Raw genomic sequence first — 20,679 nt, forward strand, 5'->3', positions numbered from 1 at the left:
AATTTATTCATAGCAGCATAGGTCATTTAAAAAAAAGAATAAAACCAATTCTAGTTTTTTTTTTTTGAGGATTTTATACGTCTTTAAGTAACTTTCACAGGTTAAAAACATAAGTGGCAAATGTATACAAAAATTATGAAATGACAATACTTGATAAAATCATTCAGTCACCCTCCTTTTGAAAATACTTGAAAGAGCATGGTAATTATCATAGCAAAGGCTGTGACTAGGATTATGAAAACGGGGGAAAGTGTTACAAAGCAAACTTACACATGGAAATGGGAACATACATTTTTATAAAGAGACTTGCACTGAGTCTACATAATCAGTTTTGACATTCTAACTAATTTTTGAGCTTACAAACTACTTATTTTTCAATTTAGTCAAATATTAATAACAAGTGTGCTTAGCCAAAGTAGTTAGTAAAACTAAGAAAAATAGTCAAACTGGTGGAATATAGAGTTTTAGCTTCAAATCGTATCTGTGACAGTGACAGAAATGAGTGTGACCAAAAGCTGTTTTGGTTTGGAATCCCTGACCCCATTTTGGTATAAATGTTAGAAATCTACATATTCTGGATCAGCTTCTCAGAGGGATGTCTTACTGAATCAGACAAACTGACTTTTTAAGCCACATCTGATTCCACCACAATTACAGATGTACAAACTAGGCATAAAAGCCATATTAAAATGTTCTCACATAATAACCAGCAACTGAAATCAATATAAAAGTGTTTATGCATTTTTGTGACAAATACATTTATGTTATAGAAATACTTATTCTGGGAAACCTAGTTTGGCTCACTGCATCATCCTAATTTCTTTTCTATAGAAGGAAGCTTTACATCAAATTACAGCATGCAATGTCAAGGGAGCTTTAGCAATGCCTATTTTGCTTTGTGTTTAGTTTATTGAAAACACGTCCTATATTATAGGCTGTAAATAAATATCTTTTGAATTAAGATTAATACCAATTTAATACCAATTTGACAACTTACTTATTTAGTTTTCTTTTTATTTCTATGTTGAAAACTTTGTGAATGGCAAAGCAAATTTGTTTTTGTTGAATACTAGTTATTAGTGTCTAGAGTATTATTCATTCATTCAAATGTTATTGAACACCTACTAATGCCACTACTCTAGAACTTTGGTTTAAATCAATTAAACAAGATTTCTGCCCTCATAAAAGGGGAGGGAACAGATGTTAACAATTATAATTAAGGAGTCTATGTAGTGTGCTAGAAAATAAGTGGCATGAAAGTACTGAAATGTGGATGGAACAGGTTAGATCTCTTTGGGAAGGTGCCATCTGAGCAGCAGCTTGAAAATGTTGTGGCAGTAGCTACATAATAATTTGCAGAACATCATTCCAAGTAAAGGGAAGAACAGAGCAGAGGTCCATGACCGGTGTGTGTCTCCTGCATTTGGAGGAAAGCAAGGAGGCCTGTATGGCTTAAGCCCAGGAAGAGAAGGGGGGAATGGTAAGGGTTGAGGTCCAAGGGGGAGAACAGGGAACCAAGACTGACTTTCACTCTGAGTGAAATGGGGAGAGTTTACAGGCTCTGAGTAGGACATTGACATGATCTGAGTGGTGATTAAAACATTCACTAGCTGCAAGGTCAAGAATAAACAGTAGGGAAGCATGACTGAAGGAGGGAGATCAGTTGTGTGGTGATGGTGACTAAGAACAGGATGAGAGCTGTCTGGGTGACGAGAAGTAGTTAGATTCTGAACATACTTTGAAAATAGAGTCAATAGGATTTGTTAACAGATTGAATGGCGACAACAGGGGATGGGAAGAAGAGGGGAAGAGAGGAGGGAGGAGAGAGAGGGTAGAGGATAGAGAGGAGGGAAGAGAGAGGGGATAGAGAGAGAAACCAAAAAACAGAGGACTGAGTATGATTCCAAGGGTTTTGGCCCATGCAACAGGAGAGATGCAGCTGTTTGGTAAAAGAGCTTTGGGTGGGGGTGATGATGAGGATTGAGGGTTTAGTTTTGGACTTGTTGACTTTGAGATGACTTACGCATTTGTGTGGAACACTGGGTAGTTAGTTGGATATAGGAAGCTAAAGACTTATTTTAATAAAAGACTATTTGGAGGAGGCAGGACATTAAGAACTGTTTTAGAGGCATTTATGTGATTTCAGTTAAAATAAGAAACTATTTTCCCTTCTGTCCTACAAACTATATTTTATAGCTGTATATATATCCCACATGACTGTTTATAGGCTCACGGGTGGGAAAATAGCACCATCTTGTGGGTAATAATATACACATAGCTTGAGAAAATCTATGTGAACATGTACATTTTTCTGCATTCTAAAGGAATTTAATTCTGAAATAATTCACTAATACTTTGAAACTCACACAAATGTTATGGGTGTATTTGGATAAGGCTATGTCTATGAGTTCCAGAATAACTGACAAAACCAGTAAGTCAGTCAGGCAACTGAATAATTCAAATAAATATCAATTGAATAAATTATTCCAATCTTCTAAGGAATCTGAATAATTATGTAAATTATAATGTAAATAGTAACTTTTAAAGTAGGAGATGAAGTAATTATATATGCATATATGTTTAATTTATGAAAGAATGTGAATTCTGCAGTCGACAGGCTTCTCTCTATAATTCATTCATTTATTCATTCTTCAAACAGCTTTTAAAAACATTTTCTGTATATGCATTATTATACCAGGCTCCGTGAGAAACCAAAGAAATTATATAAATCAATATCTTTGTCCTGAAGAAACTTATTACCTAAATGAACTTACTACCTATTAAAATTTAAGGAACATTAAAATTTGTAAATCATAGTAATAGAATAATAAGTACACAGTAGCTATTAATGAGTCAACATATTTGTTTAAACTAGTGGTTTTCAAATTGAGTTAATTAATTGGAGTTGCTTTAGTCATTCCTCAGCATTTTAGCAAAAGATGGGAAAGTGTGTAGAAAAGTTTGCTTTTGTTGTGTAAACGAGCAGATAAGACATATTGTTTAAAATACTGTATTAGGATACAAATTTTACAACAATTTGTTCTCATCTTTTCACTTTACTTTTATTGTTATACTCATATTTGCTTTGTTTAGAGAATATTTAGTTCACTACATATACCTAATGTAATTTTCCTGATAAGATGGATATTTAAAAAAAATAAAACAATCAAACAAACAGCATTAACTTACCAAGCATCATACAGCTATTCCTGGCTCTTATTACTGGAAAAAAGAAATCCAGGCAGGATAAACCATAAATGAATGAAGTTATTTGCTAAGAGAAGAGTGGAAGGGAAAGAGAAAGGGGATGAGACTTCTACGATTATACCTTTTTATAAAGTTTTGATTTTGAACTATGCAAATATTTTCCACATTTAAACAAATACTAAAGAAATAAACATAGTTGATCTTTGATCAGAGGGGGAAAAAACCACTATAAACTACATTGTTGAACTACTTGGGGATATTTCTAATGTAAGATGGTTGTTATTGCATTAGGGTTCAATTTCTTGGGTATGATAATGTTATCGTGGTTATATAGGACAATGTCTTTGTTTTTAGGAGGTAATGGATAAAATGATGCTTAAATAATTAGGGATAGAGTCTCATTGTATCTGCAGTTTACTCTCCGATTTTTCTGGATAAAAAGACAAATCAGTATGTATGTCTATGCCTATATCTATACTTTTATCTACATTTATATCTATGCATGAGGCAAATTTTTATCTAATTGGTGAATTTAGAGTAAAGGCATGTGAGAGTTCTCTCAACCTTTTAATAGATTGGATGTTTTTCAAACTAAAGAAATTAGGGTAAAAATGCTCTCACTTATCTCATCTTTTTAAAATAGTCTATAAAAATACCCTGAGAATTGCAGCCAATATTCAAAAAGTGTGATGTGATTTACTTGAGCTCCCAAAGTTAAAATCTGATGGAGATGAGATGCGAATCCAGACTTGACTGTCGGTGCTTTGCCCTTGCCACATTATGATGTTGCTTTCACAGCGGTTCTTCATCCCAATCTTCCAACCAGTTTAGGGAATACTAACTCCATTTCCTTAATCTCCTAATCGCAACTCTCTTCTGACTTTAAGTTCTGACTTTAACTGACTTTTTGACTTTATCAATTCTCAGGGCACTATTTAGTCTATAAAAAAAGATATTTGAATGAAATGAAAGTTTAGCCTCCAACTACTTGTAAGATTTTAGGCTTTCATGGATTTTAGTCTTCATCTCAAGTACAGAAAAAAAAGATATGGTATAATTTGTATATACGATTTTTCAACCTGAAAGACCATAAAATGATTTCTGAATTAACAACATGTAAACTTAAGTTCACTAAGATTTAATAGTATATATGATGTTATATTCTGATTATTTGAATATGCCCATTCATATACTCACTTATTCACTATATACAAATCCCTGATTACTCCAGAAGTTTTTACTTTGGCTATACTTTTTCAAATTGGAATATTGAAAATGGATGAATACCATCGTTGGAATTACAAGTAGATTTTAAAATTTTTGTTTAAATAATTCAGTAATTTAAAAATTATTTTCAAGCAATTTATCTGTGAATGGCTTTCTTTCCTCCTATGTGACTCCTAATCTCTATCTACACTTGGCAATGAAAGTTTCATTCACCAGTAGAGAAAATTCTGAAAGTGTTTACTTTGTTTTTCTTGCTAGGATAACGATTTCCTTTGCATTAATTAAATTTAGCAAACCTGCCTTACATTCCACCTTGCTTTAACAGAAGAAAGCATTGAGGAATGGTAGAAGGAGGGGAAAGGTATAAACAACGAAAAACACTCAGCAAATGCAATAACACATGGGCACAGATGTTTTGATATAATAAATTGAGATCAATCTAATTTGGGTGAGGGAAATTTTATGGACTCTGTAAAGACAATATGATTTACGGGTCTATGTTGGACAAATTCCAATGCAAAATTTTTTCAGTACGTAAAAATCTAGGTCAAAAAAATTTGATGAAGACAACATTCAGAAAATAAGAAAGTTGTTGGCTGGTACTAGCAAGTAACTAAAATTATATATGTCTATTTATTAGATAGGATTCATATCTATGTTAGAGATATATCTATATATTATACTTACTGTCAATATACTTAACAGAATATCCTCTATTATATCAGGATGCTAAATATATTTAATATAATTTAATATGTTCACTTGACATTTATACAGCATTAGCTATGTACCAAGCACTGCCCTGGACAAACTGATATAAAATAAATGAAATGACCCTATTAATACAACCAAGTGGGAAAGAGAGATTTTATCGAGCTGCACATATTGGGGTCTCACCCTCCCCTACTCTGCAGATTTTGAGTCTCTTCATCCCTCTATTGGCTACCAGAGTTCTCCCTCTTGAAGCTACTTGAAAAATACTGTCTCTGAAAGTGAGCCGTTTCCCTCATGTTGGAGCAAAAAAGGAATTGAGATACTCTGGTTATTATGCACCCTTTTTCAACAGAGTTCTGTTATTTTCAGGTGTTTCATGGGAATCCATAATTATGGGTATTTTAATCATATACTTAGAAATGAATTTCAGACTTTTCTTGACGGCAGTTTTGCTCTCAAAATTCTCAGATGTGACCTTTTATCTTAGTTCAAATACAGAAAATGTGAAGTTAAACAGTATTGCTGATAAAGCCACTGCCACTTTAGCCTACTTACTGTTTCCTTTCCTAAAGCAGTCAAAATAATTTTTTAAAGAAATAGCAGATAAATAGCAAGATAAATAATGCACAGAAAATGGCAGAAACCTTGACATAGGAGGACCTTTTAGAAAAATGATTCAAGTAGATTTTTAATAATCCTGGTGGCACAATTATGCCCTATTTAATACTGTGATACAGCAAGTATATTAAGCAAAATTAGGCAAATAGATTTGATCATAAGTCACTTCTGGAAAGAATACATGATGGTTGCCCTCTTTTTTTCATTTACACAAAGGCCTTTCATGCTATTTTAAAGTGCTTAATTGCTAGACAAAGTGATTCTCTTCTGTTTCTCTGACCTCTTCTGACTTTCCAATCGAAGGGATTAAATTAAAAACTGTCAGATAAGTGTCCTCAAGGGGTTTCAGAGTAAAGCTCAACAAAGATCCAAAATAAAAGCGCTGTGATTATAAGTTACTATTTGCATTTATTCAGTTTCCAAGAATGTATTAAAAAGAGAGGTTCAAGCAGTTTAGTTGCATAATTAATGGCAAAGAGTCTAGAGAAAAATAAGAACTCTTGAAAGATACAAGATGAATCTAAAAGCAGTACTTAAAATGTAGCTCATTTGTCTTCTCTGCTTCCTTCAAAGATACTGTCTTTATACCATCTTCGGATATGGCTTTCTGGAAGGGGCAAAATTATTAACGCATAAGGGTTTATAATCCCGATCTCCTCTGCTCTCTGAGTGTAGATCCTGGTATCTCTTCCTTTGTTGTACTGAGTGATGGGTGGACTGGCAATAATAATAGGATACTGGAGAAATGCTGGATAGCTCTTTATCAACATGTGCCTCCTGGAGAGATGGAAATTCCAGTGGGAGAGAGAGGAAAGGTCTAGATTCGTGTGAATTGAGAATGTGTAGTGAGAGAACCTAGCAGCCACATCCCAGCCCTTCAACCCCACAACCCCACCCAGACCAGGGACAACTTGGGCTGAAAGTGCATGAATAGTAGGAAAGTTTTGTTTGTTTATTGCTCATTTGTATTCCTTTATATGTGTTTATATTTTTTGTCCTGATTTTTTAAAAATAAGCATTTAGTGTTCTATTCTTTTTAATTATAGGCATCCTGTTGCCTACTGAATAGCTCTCTCTGGATGTCCTTTAGGACCCTATGTGCAACACAATTTGTTGTTTTCTGTTCACACATGCCCCTCCTTTAATAATTCCCACTTTTGTAAATAGTATCATTCACCTAGTTGTGGAAACTAAAAGTTTTAGAACCTCTTTGGATCTTCCTTCTCCCTCATTCTGCAAGTCCAGGTCATGACCATCCTTCTAATTCTGCCTCCTAAATCTCTCTTCATCCCATGACCACTGTCTGACTTCAGACTCTCATCTTTTCTTACCCAGACCATTTTACTAGGCTTGTATTTGGTCTCTCCACTTCAAGTGGATTGGTTGTCTACATTACCACCAGTTTTCTTCCGAAGACAAAGATCATATTCCTTTCCTAACTGGACTTAAAAGAGATGCTACTGTATCTGCCTGAAATTATTTTACCAGCCTTCCCTCCAGTCTATCTTGACCACTCTTCAGCCAGACTAAACTTACACAATCCTTTTCATTATTTTGTGCAATCTGTTCTTCAAACATGCCTAAACGTGTTCCCACCTCTGGGTCTTTGCACTTACCCTTCTCTCTTTTTTGAGTGCATTTCTCCCACCCACACTGTCTGCACATAGATTGCTTTCACTTCAGGCATCTTCTCAAATGTTGTCTTATTAGTGAGACCTTTCTTGGCCACACTGTCTAAAATAGCAATCCTCCCTAGGATACTCTTTATTCCCTTACTATTTTCTTTTATTTCTGGTACTTCAGGGCCTCCTCACCAACTAACATATTATGTTTTGTTTATTAGTTTGTTTCTTTTCCACTACTAGAATTTAAGCTCCTAAAGGACAGGGACTTTATTTTGTATTTTATCCCTGCACCAAGAACAGGGCTTGTCTTGTGGGGAGTGCTTAAAACATATTTGGAATGAAGGCAATGAATTAAGTTCATTTCAATAAGCTGAGCGTGTTCTCCCCTCTTATATGTCCAAATGACTCATTTTTCTAATCAGGCCAAATTCAAATTCATTTTCCTTAAAACACCATTTCTTTTACTAGAAATACCTAATGGCTCCATCTTCGAGATACTTTTGCACTTTGTAAATAAGTATTTCAACATATTGTTTAAAGATGTTTGTTATATTATGTGTTTTTTCCATGGACGATAAGAATGTAAAATATTAGAGGTGATGGGTCATGTACTAGGGGCTCAAAAATACTTGAATGATTAAATTGATTATTGAATGGACTATAAATTAAAAACAAGTACTACACATAAAGAAAAATTAAAATAATTTTCCTTCTAAAATTTTTTTTCCTTCTTTGAAATATTAAAACTACTTTCTTTCTCTCTGGATAGTCAAAAATCACATTTATAGTACATATACTTATAATATTATATCTTTAAACACAGAAATACAAAGGGGCCCTGGGCAGCTGGGCTTGTCCCTGACTTGACCTGTCAAGTTAATTCATTCTTCAGGACATAGGGAGATCAGTGTACAAAATCTACCTTCCTTAAAAGATCTCTATTGCCAATAAAGAAGAACTCTACTATCTTTCTGGATCTGACTGAGATTTTTTAGAACTGTAACAATTTAATCTGGAGTTTGAAATTAAGCTTTTCTCCTAAATTGTTAAGTTGTTCAGGAAAGCACCTTCTGAAAGATTTTAAATAACATAATTGCCTGACAATTACTTTGAACACACTGAACAATTTTCTTCCACTGAGAAGAAACCAAGTACTTGAAAAAAGAAACGTCACTGAGCTGTAACATACTGGAATAAGAGTCCAGAAACATAATGGCCAGAATTCCTTTCTTTTTCTCTGACTTGCCAAATAATCTGAATAAGCCACAATTTTCCTCTGGCTAAAATCATTGAAAAATCTTAATTCTCTTTATGGTTCTGTAGATCACAAAAATGGGTCCTAAAGGAATGGAATCATAAAGAAATGAAAAGACTTCTCTAATAACTTTATTCTTTAACTCTTAAATTAGGCTTAAACTCACAACCCCTGATCCCCAGTATTTCTGTTGGAAATTTTTAGAGATATATCTATGGTCCCCACTGACATCCTAGTATTACTCAAATTTATACTTGTTTTCTAAAATTGGAAGTCCAGCTCAGCCTGTGGGTTGGCATTGCTTTGGCAATTAACTTGAATGTTTTTCAAGTCTTTTCTTGGTAGTAATTGTTGCTTATTCTCTGTCCCCATATAGTAATCAGTGGCAGTGCCTTAATTTGTCACAGTGTTTGGAGCAAATTTTGGAGCAAATTTACCTTCACAAACACCTTATCATGAAAATTTAAATTTTAGAGACAACCACTTTTTCACCTTTATCTGTCATATGGAAATGGAATTTGACTTCCACCATCATTAAGAACTGCACTCTTGGGGCTTCCCTGGTGGCTCAGTGGTTGACAGTCCACCTGCTGAGGCAGGGGACACGGGTTCGTTCCCCGGTCCGGGAAGATCCCACATGCTGTGGAGCGGCTGGGCCCGTGAGCCATGGCCGCTGAGCCTGCGCATCCGGAGCCTGTCCTCCACAACAGTGAGAGGCCCGTGTAATGCAAAAAAAAAAAAAAGAACTGCACTCTTGTGGCTCAAGTTCTTCTCTGCTGTTAGACTAAAAAGTAGGGTTGTCAGAATTGATTCTTGTTTGGTCCTTCACTTCCCAAGCTCCCAGTAGGTAAATGGAATGATATTTAAAACTAGGTCACTTATTTTCAATTTTGGAAGTTTTTTTTCCTACCCAATGGATGAGTCAAATTTAAAATAAGCTGTAGATTTAGAAAACTACAGTAAATTAGTTGGAGTCCCAAGTAATCAGTTTTGTGGCTATTTTCATTGCATTGAATGAACTTTAGAGTTAATAAAAATTATTTTTCTGATGTCATGATAATACAAGTACCAACAACAATAATAATTGACATTTATGAGCACTTAACATTTATCAGTAACTGTGATACATACTTTATGTGCATTATTTCAGTTATTTTAACAACTATGACGTAGGCCCTATGATTCCCATTTTATAGAAAATCTTGACATTTATAGAGATTATATAATTTTCTCTTGTTCATACATTTAATAAGTGGTAGGTTGTAACTGAGATTCTGTCCCATTCCGTGGAATTTGTTTTATTTATTCATAAAATAACATTTACAATAATGCTAAATTGTAATTTCAGATGTATTTGAAATAATTATATCATAGTAGATGATCATAAACAAATGTGAAGAATTAAACAGACCTATCTCAAAAGGAGAACTGAGATTGTTCAAGCATTTAATTTACCGAAGTTGTGAAATTTCATTGCAGGCTTTAAAAAATATCAGAAAAGTGATGCCATATTAAAAGTATGGGGTTTTTTTTTTTTTTTTTTTTTTTGCGGTACGCGGGCCTCTCACTGTTGTGGCCTCTTCTGTTGCGGAGCACAGGCTCCGGACGCGCAGGCTCAGCGGCCATGGCTCACGGACCCAGCCGCTCCGCGGCATGTGGGATCTTCCCGGACCGGGGCACGAACCCGTGTCTCCTGCATCGGCAGGCGGACTCTCAACCACTGCACCACCAGGGAAGCCCAAAAGTATGGATTTTTGTTATAAATTTATATTAGAAATTATAACGTATTTTATATCAAGACAATAGTAATAATTTTTGGTTTGGAATTGTGAAGAGTTTTATTATATGACTCCTTCATTCTTTAATAATATTAAAATAATAGTAGGAGATGGTAATCTTTCTTTGTTTTAATGTTAAATAATCAATTATCTTAACTCAATAGTTATTTAAGATCCTGTTTAAAGATCAGACCTTTTCAGTATCCTAAGTTTGATTTTACCATGTACAGGAAAACAACATTACCTGTGAAAAACAACTTGAACACATTTTTGTGAAATGAATAAGTGATGTGGGGGAAATCTCTGATTAGAAATTATATGTATCTGAGTACTACAGATCATAGCACTGTAATATATAATTCATCAAACTTGGAGATTCTTTTAGGGCTCTTGCAGTTTTCAAAAAATAAAAAGGAATGCTTAATGCATAGCAGGAGAGAGAAGTTTATTTCTCAGGTTCATCTATAAGTAGAGCAGGAAACATGTCTCAGCAGGTCTTAGGAGAAAGTCAAATGTGAGTCAAGGTCCAGGATAATTCTGGAGACTTGGTTCTTCCCCGTCAACCCCTGTCGTCTTCTCAGAAGTAGGTTTCTGTTGTTCCCTATAGGATCTCTGCCTCTGTGGGCAATTGCTTAGCTTCCCTCTGTTTTGGCTTTTACAGTTACTGCTTCTGCCACCCAAGAGCCCCTACTGTCTTTTGTTCTGTCCATGGCTTTGGCTCACTTATGACTTCTCCTCCCTCAGGACACACTCAGCTGCGGTAGCATTGGCTTTGGGGACCAAATAATTCTTTGTTGTTAGAAGGAGGCTGGTCTTGTGCATTGTAGGATGTTCAGCAGCATCTCTGCCCTCTGCCCACTGGATGCCAGAAATACTCAAGTTGTGACAACAAAAAATTCTGCATACATTGTTAAATGTTCCCTGGGGCACAAAATTATCTGTTGTTTCAACCGTTGACTTACACTTAAGAATTTCTTCCTGTGTGTTCTATGTCACATTCTCTCTCTGTTTCTTCTTTTGTCTCTCATTACTGTCTCACAGCTAAACTCACTTCCAAAGAAGGAGAGCTTCCCAGAAGGTGACAGCCATATATCCAACCAATATGGTCTTTCCATTAAAGTTAAGTAATATCTTCAGCCTAAGCTCTTAAGGGATGCTAAATAAACCAAATTAGAGACACAATTTCACTTTATTTCTGCTAGTGTTTATAATAATTTATTTTTATAAACTCAAGGGATCTTGCAGAAATAATATCTTTAGTGGTGAAGGAAAATTTATTTAAAGTTCAATGATTCCTTCATGTCTACTTCTGTTTATATATTTTTAAATCCAAGTAAAATAAAATTGACTACTTTTAAAATATGATCTTAATGTGGTTTAAATTTTTGCAAAAGAAATTTTATCTGTCTACCACTTCTATCAGTATATACATACAGATACTATACTTAAATGTATAATTTATGTTCCAGAATGCCTAGATTGAAATTCAGATCGACACTTACTAGTTGTATGACCTTGGGAATTTACTTAACCCATTTACATCTTAATTTTCTTATTTTTAAATGGCGGTTAAAAATAATACCAACCTTTTAGGATTTTAAGGATGACTAAATGAGTTAATGTTTAATAAAAAATTTTCTATTAAGTGCACAATCAAAATAATTAACATATACATTATCGTCAAAATTTTCTTTGTATATCATTATCTTGATTGTGGTGACAGTTTCTTGGGTGTCTTCATATAGCAGACTCTTCACATTGTATATTTTAAATAAGATCAGTTTATTGTGTATTGATTGTACTTCAATAAAGCTTAAAAAATTGTCTATTAAATAAGTAAAAACATATTTATAATATATTTATAATGATCACTTATTGATGAAAATGGTTATTTCTGGATAGTGGTAGTCTATGTGATTTGTTTATGGTTTAAAGTTTTATTAAATTTAAACTGTTCTTTTCTGCATTGTTTAGATTTTTTATAATGAGGATATAAGAATCAAAGCAAACTGTTTATCATAATTTCTTAGAGGGCAGCATTTTAATTATAACAGTGTATTCAATATTCATTTAATTCTTCACAATTTGTCACTCTTTCTTAGACAGGCTACTGATATAATATTTCTCATCAAATCTCTGAGCACTATTATCGCTTGTTTTACATTTTGATAGGTACACATCTCAGAGATGACTTACTTTGCCATCTCCAAATACAACTATGAAAACTCATTGCTTAACTTTGCCATGTTTTGTATTTCTTTCCTGTATTTGGAAACAACTCATAGAGTAAATGAACCCTTCCTTACATTTAACTTAATAGCATGCTGCAGTTTAGGTGCATTGTTGCTTCCTGTCTACATAACGCAACTGCTACTAACCAATTTTGGCTCAGTAATTTTTCACAAAGAGTAAGTGCTAAATTCTTAAATTTTCTCTTAGCGCCTCTGCGTAAGATTAATTTTGTTTCTGTAGGCTTGTTTCTTTTCGTTTCCATAAACTGTGCATGAACATGACGTTTTTCACTGAACTGTCTCTGAGTGGGCCAAACTTTATTAGTTTCTGTGGCATAGTGGGGAGAACCTCTCCCTCTTCCTTTTTCAAATATACACAAAGTGATCCTTTTATACTTGAAGCTATAGGCAATTTGAAGATATTAAAAATTAGACTATAGTTTACGGGATAAAACATTTTACCTATAATGGTATGGCTACCAATGGCCTCATATACTTCAACGTTTTAATTGGTGCTTATGTTAAACACTCACTTTTTTTAAACAAGTCATTAATTAATTAACTTATTTTTGGCTGCATTGGGTCTTCGTTGCTGCATGCGGGCTTTCTCTAGTTGCAGCGAGCGGGGGTACTCTTTGCTGCGGTGTGTGGGCTTCTCATTGCGCTGGTTTCTCTTGTTGTGGAACATGGGCTCTAGATGCGCAGGCTCAGTAGTTGTGGCACGCGGGCTTAGTTGCTCCATGGCATGTGGTATCTTCCCGGACCAGGGCTCCAACCCATGTCCCCACATTGGCACGTGGATTCTTAACAACTGTGCCACCAGGAAAGTCCTAAACGCTCACTTTTTAAAGTTACTTTTATTTTTTGTTGCAAAAATGTGTATTAATTGTAAACATTAAGAAAATGCAAATAATTATTCTATTTTATTCTTTCCCATAATATTGGCAATACCAGTGCCTGCTTTTGTGTATGAACACAGTATATGGGGACCAGAAGTGCAGAGTCTACTCTTTATTTATGAAATAAGCAAATACAGAACAGTCTTAAATTTCAATTTCTTTTGCCTTGGGAGCAGCTTAGAACCAGTACCTCTCAACTTCATTTTATGCAACTATATATTTTTTCAAAACATACCCTTTGACCAACTAGTCCTTTCGGCCATAGCCCTGGTTCATTAAGGTATCATTTTGATTCCCTATGTACTTCTGTTCATTGCCTTTCCACAACTAACTTCCTTAACACTTGGTTCTTTCTGTTACCCTCTAATTGTGTCTCTCCTACCGTCTTTTAAAGTTGCTTGTCAAAATTCTCACCCTGATTTTCAAAACTCCTCATGATCTGGTTTCTGTCTCTGACATGGATCTCTATCCACTCAGCTTAAATCTCTTGGTTAAATGGACATGCCACACCATTCACTGTATTCCATTTTAATTTTGTGTTATTTATTTATTTTTTTCCATGTTTGGATACCTTCCTTGTCCTTTTTGGACACTTTCTGAAAACTACTTTTGCTTTAAGGCCCATTTCAAGTTCTATTTTCTCTAAATATCCTCTAAAAACACATTTGTTCTCATCCTAGTCTGATTATCTTTCAAATTAAAGTCTTAGCGTTTAGAGGTGAAAGAACTTTAAGAGATCATGTAATTCAACTATTTGGTGAGGGCTGAAGAGTTTAAGTGAGCTTGTCAGTGTCAGCTAACTCCTGCAGAGCCGTGATTAGAATTTACGTCTCCAGATTTTATGACACAAGATATTCCCCTTTCTCAGTAGCATGCCGTTTTGTTTTGACATTTAATCACATACTACTTTTTGGTATTATTTTGTTATCTCATTGCATGAATCTTGCTTTCCAGTTTGGTAGAAGCTTCTTGAAAATTAGGCTCATACTTGTATATCCTCCAAATGCATAGCGTGATCTGAGCCATGGAGCTATTGTTTCTGCGTTCTCACTCTGCATCATCTTGACTCCCCCCCCCCTTTTCTTTCTCTGTTCGCTCTCTTGATCTCTGTGTGTATGGTACCCTAGTTCCAATTATAGACTTAGTAGATGTCTGTTGTTTATTTTTTTATTAAAGATTTCATTTTTAAGAGTAGTTTTAGATTCACAGCCAAATTTAAGAAGGAGGTAGATACTGAGTGAAGTAAGTCAGAAAGAGAAAGACAAATACCATATGATATCACTTATATGTGGAATCTAAAATATGACACAAATGAACTTATTTATGAAACAGAAACAGACGCACAGACATAGAAAACAAACTTATGGTTACCAAAGGGGAAAGGGGGTGGGGGAAGGATAAATTAGGAGTTTGGGATTGGCAGATACAAACTACTGCATATAAAATAGATAAACAGCAAGGTCCTACTCTACAGCACAGGGAACTATATTCAATATCCTGTAATAAACCATAATGGAAAAGAATATGAAAAAGAATATATGTATAACTAAATCATTTTGCTGTACACCAGAAACAAACATAACATTGTAAATCAACTATACTTCAATTTAAAAAAGGAGGTAGAGCTTTCCCATTTACCTCCTACCCCCCCACGTGCATGGCCTCCCGCATTAGCAAGACTCCCACCACAGCAGTACACGTGTTACAACTGGTGCACTTATATTGCCATGTTATAATTTCCCAAAGTCCATAGTTTACATTAAGACACTAGGGTTCACTCTTGATGAGATGTCTCTTTTTAAGAGCTTTGTATACCAAATATAAGTTCTACTAAGGAATTTTTTGATCCTTTATAATTGTTTAGTTTTGACTAAAAATTAGATCATAATGACATATTGAATGATTCTCTGACTCTCCTCTGCCACCTGAATTGTTATTAATCAGACCCATTGCTTTCTTCCTTTTGCTTTCCTTGGTGGTAGGAAAGGCAGTCATCTTTATGGGACAAGTTCTCACTTCTCTTCCACCAAAATAAATCTCTTTGAGAGGCCACAAAGGCCAGAGTTCAGTGTAACAAAACTTTTTGCATGTTTTTAGGATCTACCTCCTTTTTCTCCTGGTCCATTACATACTTCTTATTAGTTTAGGGTGTGTGTGTGTGTGTGTGTGTGTGAAATTGTGAAAAGCGGTACTCACTGTGTTCATTAGACAAGGTATATCTTTATAGATCCAGGTGTAGTTTTGTCTGTCTTCTAACAGTCTCACCACAAATTCAGAACTAAGTCTATAAGACAGAACACGTGTGTGTGTGGTGGGGGGTAGATTGGGAAGTAGCTGCTATTAAGATAGTTGTGTGGAAACCACGTGACTGAGTCATAAAATGCACTACATGAAGAGAGAAGAGGTTTGAACATAAGGAAGTCTTACAGTGAATTGCTCTTTCACAAGGGAGCAGTCCCTCTGGAACATCAAGTTAGTAATCTAAACTATATTTTACTATTAAAACTACACAGGCTTAAAATAAGTTGTCTTAGTCATTAATTAAATCATAAAACCGCTGAATGAACTAACTGACATCTTTGTAAAATAGGGATTTAATTATAAACTTGAATCTTGGCAATGCTGCTTGAACGAAACTTAAAACTGTGACTGACCATAAATGTGTATACTCAATAAAATGTAACCTTTCCACTTATTAGCAACACTTCCCTCACTTAAGGGGTTTCCTTTTCTTAAGCTGTTGGCACATTTGACCCACTCTCCAATTTATAGGGCCTTGGGAGACATATGTACTTCTTTAAATATGGAGACGACATCCAGAAGCCTCACAAATGACTTATGAATTAAAACTTGGGGAAATAAATGTTAAGTAGCAGCATGACATTCCTTTTCATCTGTAATTTAATTCTTTCTTTATTATGAGACCATAATGTTTATTAACTTTAGCAAAAGTAAATTAAAGAGAAATCTTGCCTGCCTGCTGCAATATCCCTTCACTCTTAAGAACACTCTTTGCTGGGCAATGTACTGCCTTAGAAGTACTTTTTCACTGAGATGACCTGAGCCCATAGCAGAAGATGCCACCTGTCCTCGTGCATGCTCATCCCTTGGATATCTCCTTTTACAGCAAACCCTAAAAACAGTAGCTCTGTGATGTAGCCTGTCCCAGGGAATTGTTTACATTAGTGAAAGTAGGCTAATTTTGCTAATAATACTCCCCGAAGCATATAATGGTTCTCGCACAATAGTTTTTTTTTTTTTTTTCCTTTTTTTTTTCCTCACATAGATTACCTGCCAGGTGAGCAATTGGGTAGGATGTCCTTCTGAGCAGTCATTCAGGTTCCTAGGTGAATAAGGGTCATTCATCTTCAATAAATGTTTCCAAGGATACCCGATGGACCGCCATCCCTGTCAGCTTGAAGGGAAATGTACATTGATGAGATTGTGTGGTAAATTTTCATAGACCAACCTTGGTAGTAGTACATATCATTTCTGTTTCCCTTCTATTGGCTAAAACTCAGTCACATGGCCAAACTTAAGTACAAGAGAGGCAGGGAAACATGGTCTCACTCTGTGTCCAGGAAGAAGAGATGCTCGTGGATTTGGGTGAGCACCTGGCTGTTTCCGCCGCACCCATTAAGGCTCATTCAATTTCCACTGGCATAAGAAAGGAATATCTTACCCTCAGATCCTAAGAAAGTTTTGGTCTTCCAAAGGGAGATCCAGTTAGGCCATTTCCTGGTTTTTAATTCAAGAAGGTAGAGCTGAATTCTCTCAATGAAATTGGGGCTCTTGATATCAAACACATGTATCTTCAAATACATACAGTTTGCAAGAGAGATTTTACAAAATTCTTAACTGTACTTTTTGTTTGGAAAAAGTCAAGCACCTCTATCCTTGTGTAAGCCTGTCTTCTATCATATTCTTTATTGACAATTTTAGGTGTAGGTAAAAAGTTCAAGGTCTGTAGAACTGACTTGAGCTTTTGGGTCTCAAAACTTGCCAGATTTCCTAATGAGATTTTTATTCTCTTTCATTTGAAAAGAGTTATACTGGAAAACTGGGATGAAGAGTTACAAACGAATGCAAAGGAATGACATGTTAATGGAATTGGAGGCTTCAGAAGACTTCACACTAAATTCAGTCTTACATTATTCGAATCAAAATGGCTTTCCTGATAGCAACTTATGCCACATTCATTTCCTCTTCTACCTTTTATTGCCAGTTGATTTTACTGATTTGCAAAAAAAAAAGGGAATACTAAAGCTTAAAAAAAAAAGTTGCTTTTAGCAGGACAGATCATCTACTGCTCCTGTGATGACTCCAATCAACGAGCATTTCGGAATAGGACCTCTTCCCTGTTGTTAGCAAAGGTAGTTGCTCTAGTTGGGATTTCCACTCCTCCTATTCATTTAATTCCTCACAGTGATTCCCCAGCAGCTAAGGTTCTTAGTGCGGATGACCTCAAGAGGCCCTCTTGTTCTTTGCTAAGCTTGCTTCTGGTAGCTACACCTGTGTACAACTCTTTTAAGATGGTTTCTTCAGTGGGGTGACTAGCTGTCCCGAGTTGCTTGGGACTGAGGGTTCTCCTGGGGTGTGGGAATTTCCGTGCTAAAACTGGGAAATCCCTGGCAAAACCGGGAGGAGTCGGTCCTCTTATAATCCGATGGTCCTCTAGAGCAGCCAGGTAACAACAGCAGCACAAACTATACTTCACTGTCCCTCGCCATTACTTTTGCTTCCTCTGAGGCAGGAAGTCTCAACTCACTTGGCCTTGGCTCAGTGGGAAGTAGCTCTTAAACTGTGGTCCCACACCACCTGCATGAGAATGGGGGTGGATTTTAAAATGTACATCCCACGGTCCTACTCCAGATAAACCCCCAAATCTCAGCAGATGAGGCCTGGAATTTCCCATTTCTAATAAGTATCCATAAGATTAAGATGTACTAAGATTTGGGCTCTATTTCATTATGGAGTCCGTCTATAGAATGGCAAGGGACAGCCCCTTTTTCTACCTGTCTGGATCAAGTTTAGGTAAATACAGCGTTTGGCAAAAGCCTCACACTTCTTTTTCAATGCACTCAACTTTATTTAGGAAATACAAATACTTAGGCAAATAAAGACCCTAGTTATAGTTACACACAAGGGGTTTGCCAAACTCCTTCCGCTTGCAGGAATCTTAGGGGTGTAACTGGGATTCCAATGATCTTTGTCTCACTGTTCCCTCACCTCCCGTCCTCAGGGCAATCATCAGACTTCCAAGCTCCTATCAAGCTAGGCTTGCTCTTGCACAGTCCCTAACAGCCAGAATTAAAATTCACTTTACTGCAGTCATATCTTCACCACTGTCAAATTCTCTTGAGAGAGCTGCATTTTTCTTCAACTCCTGGTTATTTTCTTTGTCATTTCTTCTGTCTCGCAGTAGTTACCCCAGTGAGACCCCCCCCCCCAGAATCTGAGCACAAGTATGTATTATACAACTCTTTTGAGACACACAGCAGACCTCTTCCTCCTGCTCTTTCACTGCCTCTAAGCTGGGGGGTAGGTTTTCGACGAGGGGAGAGAGGGGGCAATGCTAACCATTACCTTGGTCTCTAGGTTTCAGTTTCTCTCCTCAGTTGCCAGATATCAGCTAGGAATTTCCTCTGCTGGACAGTAGGCTCTCCCCAAATTATTTTCTTTGTTTTAAGTAAAGCCTGTGGAAAGATAGTAACCTGTTGTGGTCGTTTCTAGATTTCTCCACTAGATGGCATTCCTAGGTTAGTTTTGTATTCAGTTTCCTACAAGGGGGTGGATTGATTTTTACCCTGAAGCAAGAACAGAGAGCCATGATTTACATTTCATGATTTACTTGGCTGATTACAAGCACTAAGATAGTTTACGTTGTCTTGGAAGTTGAGCTGTGCGTTGTACTGCTGAATCTGAGATAATTAGACAGTGATATATTGGGGGGCACCTCATAATGTAGGCAAACAGTCATAAGCAGGCAAATGCCTCCATTGGGCTCCCCAGCTCTTTGTTGCTGCAGACCAAAGAGTCAGAAAGCGAAGAGTGCCTCTTTTCACCGAGATGGAGCTTGGACCCTACTGTATCTCTCACTGGGACAACTCCATCTCCACCCATAGTCTCTCTTCTCTTCTGACTCCTAATTAAACAGCACAACCACTGTCCTGCACCTTTTCACTAGATCTAGTCTTCTTTCTTGACCCTTTCTACTTATACAAAAGCTCTGGTTATACTTCATATTTATTACTCCAGTTCATGACTACTTAAAGAGAAAACATACTTTCCGAAGAAGATATGGCCAGGATTTTGGAGGAAGATAATTTTTAATTTCAAATACTCTGCCCAAATTAGTAAAATAACATTTAGCAAGTACCAGAACATACAGGGAGGAGAAATGGTACCCTAAAACAGCGTGAGTAATAACCATACATAAGTAGAATTCAAGGTATAAAAAGATAAATGGTCTTAAGCTGGATGCCCCTATTAAGAAAGTGGTGAGAATATATGAAAATGTGTAAATAGAATTGTAACTTTGAAGGATGTTGAGGCAAATCCCCAATTTTACTTAGTTCTGATTAGACTGTAGTGAGAGAATAATAATAATGGTACAAGGACTATCCAGAAGAAAAGGAAAAGTCAGTAAGGTTATTGAACCTAACTAAAGTGACACTATCTGCAGTGTTGTTTATATTATGGTAAATGCTGGAAGGAAGGAGCCCCTTTTCACATTTCATTTGTCCCTTCTTTTGACTAGTACCATAAATGTTCCCTGGAACTGTCTACTTGTTTCTCTTAAGCAAATTGCTTAACCTCTGTAAGCCTCATTTTTCTCATCTGTAAAATTGTGATCACAACATTCAGTCTTCTTGCAAGGCATTGGTGAGGTTTCAATTATACAATGTTTGTAAAGCATGTAATAGATTATCAGAATATAATGTCTTTATTAGTATAGTAGGATCTCAATTACTGGGAAGCATTAATATTTTTACAATTAGTCCTCTTTAAATAGTTTTTACATCTTTATTGGAGTATAATTACTTTACAATGGTGTGTTAGTTTCTGCTTTATAACAAAGTGAATCAGTTATACATATACATATATTCCCATATATCTTCCCTC

This window comes from Pseudorca crassidens, chromosome 11 (assembly GCF_039906515.1).
Source record: "Pseudorca crassidens isolate mPseCra1 chromosome 11, mPseCra1.hap1, whole genome shotgun sequence".
In the NCBI taxonomy this organism is placed as follows: Eukaryota; Metazoa; Chordata; class Mammalia; order Artiodactyla; family Delphinidae; genus Pseudorca; species Pseudorca crassidens.